The sequence below is a fragment of the Taudactylus pleione genome, unplaced genomic scaffold, assembly GCF_031769625.1.
Source record: "Taudactylus pleione unplaced genomic scaffold, aTauple2 ptg000016l, whole genome shotgun sequence".
In the NCBI taxonomy this organism is placed as follows: Eukaryota; Metazoa; Chordata; class Amphibia; order Anura; family Myobatrachidae; genus Taudactylus; species Taudactylus pleione.
Genome location: NW_028284418.1, coordinates 55,182,008 through 55,187,849, shown reverse-complemented (window position 1 = coordinate 55,187,849; position 5,842 = coordinate 55,182,008).

Below are 5,842 nucleotides of genomic sequence, written 5' to 3'. Positions count from 1 at the left end.
TATACTGGGACCAGTGCGCACACATATTTATTGGCTGTACTATTGTTTATTTTATTGCTTTTTACTCTAATTGTTAAACTTACATTGTGTTAACCCTTTTTACATAAATAACTTTTTGTGCTTTGGAACCACACGATTAGACTGGAAAGCAATTCTTTCTTAAGCAACTAGCAGCACAAAATAGTGACTGAATGGCATTCAAAGAACACACAACATTCATAGATTTTACAATTATTTGACTTTGACAGTGAGATCCAAATAACTCTACCTGTGACAGACTGAAAATTCCCAGTAGCCAGAAAGTGCAATATAGCCATGAGTTTATGCAGGCATGAGACAGAGCGTGAGCGTGTTGTCTCAGGGTCTAGATCAAGTTTGACTAGGTCATACAGATGGAGTAATTTGTTATGATTGAGCCGGAACATCTGTATGACATCGCCATTGACCAATGCATTCAGGTTCAAATGCCCTCTAAAAAATGAGGCCTGCATAGCCTCCGTGGAACATGCATAACCTGCAGTTTCTTGGTCCTGGGTCCTTCTCAGAAATCCCACAGCACCCTGCATGAAACCAGAATAAACATATTCTGCCATCTTGGAATCAGAGATAGGTATGCTGTAGATTTATACCCTTTTATAAGCATCATAATTGTTTTCAGAATGTTTTAAAATGGAAACACATGTGAAAAAGGCTGTTCCAAAAGCAAATGCACATTGCTGGCCAAAAGGTGGTGCATTTAAAAGTTCTATTTCAACACTGTGTTTCACACATTTACGGCCGCATTTAAAATCACACATAATGGTAAATGGCTATGTTTTGCAAATGTCTACGGAAAGTACTTGGCTGGTGAGGCAATGGTGTATTCATTTCTATTACTATTTACGGCCTCATTTTAACTCCCAAAACACCTGTGTTCACTTTTGTGAAGACAGAGAAAACCACCGTTTTTGTGATAGTAAATTCCCGTGTTTTGAAAAATCACAAAATGCTCCTTTGAATACAAATAGGGCCAAACACAGAGCTTAGTAAATTTACATTAAAAGTTATTTTATTGTTACTGTAAAATCATTGATAATGATAAAAGGAATTTGTTCTAATTAGAACAGTATTTTAGATTCTTGCTGAGTACTAACTCAGTTCACCCTTACAGTACAAGCACAGAAGATTTTCCTGCTAAATAAATATTAATTCACATGTTGCACAGTGTGTAATTGTCACAAGCCGTCATGCTGCCAATGCTGTGCGGGGTGAACGCCAGGCAAGCGTTTGCTGAAGTCTCCTCCTTCCTCCTGTTAGGATTTGTTGTTGCAGCATTTTGTTTGCAGTCTCATAGGGGTATTCAATATGGGAGCGAAAACATTGTTTTTGCGCTAATATCGCACCTATGACCTCATTATCGCAGGGTTTAGTTTTACACCGTATTCAATTTAAAAGACTTTTCGCAGGTTCGAAAAGTCTTTGATGAAAAACGGGGATAACTTTTCACCATTGAATAGGTGTCGAAAAAAAGTGCAGAATTGGGGTTTAGGGGTGCAGGCTTAAAAAAAAATAGCCTGCACCCCTGGGAATGACATTTAAAAAAGAACTGTGTCAAAAAAAGTTTTTTAAAAAAATAGGGACACCCCAAAAAATGAATTTAAAAATTGGGGTGAAAAAAAAAAAAATGGCAAAAGATTGTTTAACAATAGGGAAATAGGTTCAGGGCTATTCTGCAAGTATGCGGCAGGTGTTTTCTAGAATAGATTTATAGCGGCAGGTGCACAATTGCAGAATTTTTAAGAACTTACTTTAGGGACATCAAAATATGCTAGTACCCATTTTCATGTACCCCAAATTTGATGGGACCACTTAAAAAAATGAAAAAAATAACCTAAGTGCTCTTCTGCATCACTTCTTCAATGTCGGGAAAAAACACCTGCTGCGGCTATTTAAATCCCCGACTTTCAATTACAGGCTAAAACGGGGGTACCCATAGTGATCCCCCATGTTTTTACAACTTATGGGGGGACCTACAATTTTTTTTAAGGAAAATTTCGTAACTTTACGCAAATCCCACTTCGCAGGCTCCCGTTTTCGTTAGTTTCATATTGAATATGGGGATAAGCGGGTGCGCCCGATACTTTAACGCAGGTAAAAGCTCCGATATGAAATGTAAACTTCGACAGCAAAGTTTACGTTTCATATTGAATACCCCTCTCAGTCTTGATTGCTGCTGAGGCTCTACACTAATTACTGCCTGTCTGTGTGCAGTGTCATGTGCAAGCTGATTGATTCTCCTGTCTGTGCACAGCCCAGGTGCTCACTGGTCTCTCATTAGGGAGTCTTGCTCTGGTTGGGCCCTGTTTTTGTTAAATTCCAGCCAGCCCTTCACTCCATGCGGGTGATAAAGTTACTCGTGCTCCCGATTGTTCCAGTCGAGTATCTGTGTCCAGTTTAAGTATTATTCACTGCCGTTTGTTCCATCCAGGTCTGCATTCCATCTGCTGTGTGCTGCTCGAGTCATCTAAGCAGCATAATGTGTATCTCTGCCCTCAGCCGCGTGTGTCATGCCAGCAGTTCAAAGTACACCTACGTCCCGGGCACATGCCAGCATCTGGCTGCTAGTGTCAACCCGGCAACACTGGTCGCATCTCAGCATCTCAAGTGCGCAATCCAGCACACCGACGCCAGTGTCAACTCGGCCTCATTGGTAGCATCTCAGCATCCCAAGTGTGCAATCCAGCACACTGATGCCAGTGTAAACTCTGCAACATTGGTAGCATCTCAGTGCCTTGTTCACATTTTCTTAAAGAGACTCACCAGCCCTCAAGGCTGCCTCCACGCCCATAGGCTGCATCACATCTTTGGCCATCAGGCCACAACTAACCACAGCATTCCAGCCCACCTGGCTTCCTCCACAGCCCAAAGGCTGCATCACATCTTCGGCCATCAGGCTACAACTACCACAGCATTCCAGCCCTCAAGGCTACCTCCACAGCCCAAAGGCTGCATCACATCTTCGGCCATCAGGCTACAACTACCACAGGATTCCAGCCCTCAAGGTTACCTCCACAGCCCAAAGGCTACATCATATCTTTAGCCATCATGCCACAACTAATCAAATCAATTCAGCCCTCAAGGCTGCTGCATGGCTGCATCCAGCCAAGATATACCAGCCCTCAAGGCTGTTGCAGGACTATTCCCTATTATCCTGCCCAAGCCTTAACAGTAATATATATAAAATGTTATTGTAAAAATGCATTCTTGAATCAATTGTAGTGTGAGAAATTGTTTAGGAGTACTTTATAACACTGTTTCCTGTCGAGTTTAATCAGAGGAGTACCATGGAACCATGGCGCCCGGAGAAAGTGCATGTCATAGCGCCCCCTTCCTGTACTGAACTGTGAAAGTGGGGTGGCCAGCCTGCAGGGGAATACTGAAGTGAAGAGGAAGCAGCAAACAGTGGTAGTATCACGCTGGGCATTGAGGTTCCATTGGGGTAATAGAATGCTACGGTGATGCACTATCTGACATTAAGGGATGGCTCCTTTGGCACTGCTTTATTTATGTATAGCTCCTAGGATCTGACTTTTATCTCCTTTGAATCATTGTTATTAATCAATAGAGGAGATTGTATTATATATTCTGATTATTTAACATAAATTGACAGAATACATGTGCTAGAGTGAGATTCCACAGGGTGCCCAGCTTATGACAGGAATTACTGCCCCAAGCAGCTTTCACTGGAGTGGGAACACCTATGGGAAGCAAAAAGAGTCATTCAGGGAGGGGTGGTGACAAAAGCCAATGAGAATGGCATGGACAGGGGCATTGAGCCGATCTCAGGGTAGAGAGAATTAAAGAGGTTAGAAGTGAATGTAATCAATCTGACAGGAAAGGGGAGGTGACAGAAGATGACCACAGAGGAGAGAGGACCGGAGGGGAGGCAATCTGCGCAGCTTGAGGGAGCATGAAATGTACAAACAGATTTCAGATCCCAAACTTATTTAGAATATAGAGCAAACAAACTGAGATAATACTAACAGGCGGCTGTCATACTGTGTAGTGCTCCATGAATTCTGGAACCCTGATAGGCGCCGTCTGTCCATTTTGGTGCCCGGAGCTAATGCTCCACTGGAACCACCCTCCCTACTCAGCTGTTTTATTCTGTTTTGAATAAAGAAACTTGCTGTTGTAGAAAAATGTATATTTATTGATAATTGGGGCATCCCTCCTTGCCTCTATAGTGAAAAGCAGAACAGATAGAAGACAACAGATGGAACTGAATGGGGCAGTGAGATTCTCTCTACCTAGGTAAGATGTTAGCTGCGTGCAGTAAGCTATCACCTGTCGGGGTGCTACACTTGGTGTCTGCCAGAAATTTAAGCTCCCCAGGGATCAGTGCTGTGTATCACAGCTGCTGCAGCCGGGACACAGCAAACAGTGCCTCCCTCCTGAATCTGCCTGCCCCCAGACTCCCATTGGCTAGTTACATAGGAGTCTGGGGGGCGGAGAGATACAGGAGGGAGGCGCTGATTGCTGTGTCCCGACTGCAGCAGCTGTCATACACGGCGCTTACCTGGGCAGACACCCAGAAATATAAAAAACAAGTTTAAAGATACAGTTAGGGTTATGTTTTATCCGGCCTTCCTCTGCTACTGCTGGTCTCTGCTGTAGCCCCCACTGAGCAACCACCACTGGTCCTGATCTAAATCTACAAAAGCTTCAGTGAAGTGACAACTAGGGCCACATGTAATAGGGTGAGAGTTTAGAAAATGTGAAAGTTTAGCAGTAAACTGTCACACTTTTTAAACTTGGCCAATGTAATAGAGTCCAAGAACATGCAAACTCGCATGTTTTTAGACAAGAAAAATTCTCACGATTTAAACTCTCATCCAGATGTTTTCCCATTTTGAAGATAAAACTTGACCAATGTGACAGTTTACTGCTAAACCCTCACATTTTCTAAACTCTCACCCTATTACATTTGGCCCCTAGTTTGTTACATTCTCTTTTTGGTGTCTATACATCATCACTTAATTTATACAAAAGCTACAAAAGCATGTGGAAATTAACACTTTAACATTCTTTTGTATAAATTAAGTGTAAGGGCCATTCATCAAGTTCCAAAAAAGCATATTTTTTGGAACTTGATAGTGTTACTGAATGCCATCCTGAGATGGCGTTCAGCCCCCGATGATCTTCAGAGGCTGCTGTTTACATGGTAGCCTGTGAAGATTTACAAGGCAGCCACATCAGCCAGCAGAGGGATCTAATCAGATACCTCACTGCTGTGTCTGCACTGCAGAGCCCAGGGAGCTGAGAGCTCTGGGGCACCGGAGGACGTGTGATTCACCTGGCTGCTGGCTGCTTGCGATTGTCCTCCCATCCACTGCACAACTCTGAAGACCAGCAAAGACCGGTGAGTGGAAGCAGGGAGGAGGAGAAGGAGAGAGCGGGGGGGAGTGAGGACAGAGATGAATTTCGGGGGGGGGGGAGGAGCAAGTGACACAGCGGGGGCTTGAGGATCGGAGGCAAGGACAGAGCAGACATGGGAAGCTAAGGGACACAGGAGCAGATTTTCGGAAGTGATAATGTTGTTAGTGAGGCATGATGAATGCCACTAAATGTTTTTTAAAACTCGCAGTGAGTGTAAAACATAATTATCACACGTGATAATTATGTATTGATGAACAGACCCCTTTATATTATAACATTATCAGATATTACATTTTTCATTTTATTAAAAGAAAAACTGCAAAGTGCAAAGTCTAGTTACAGCTACCGACATTAACTTATCATAAATGTTTTACTGTTGCCATTTTTATATAAATGTGTCAAGTTACCTCAGTCCACCGCTAAT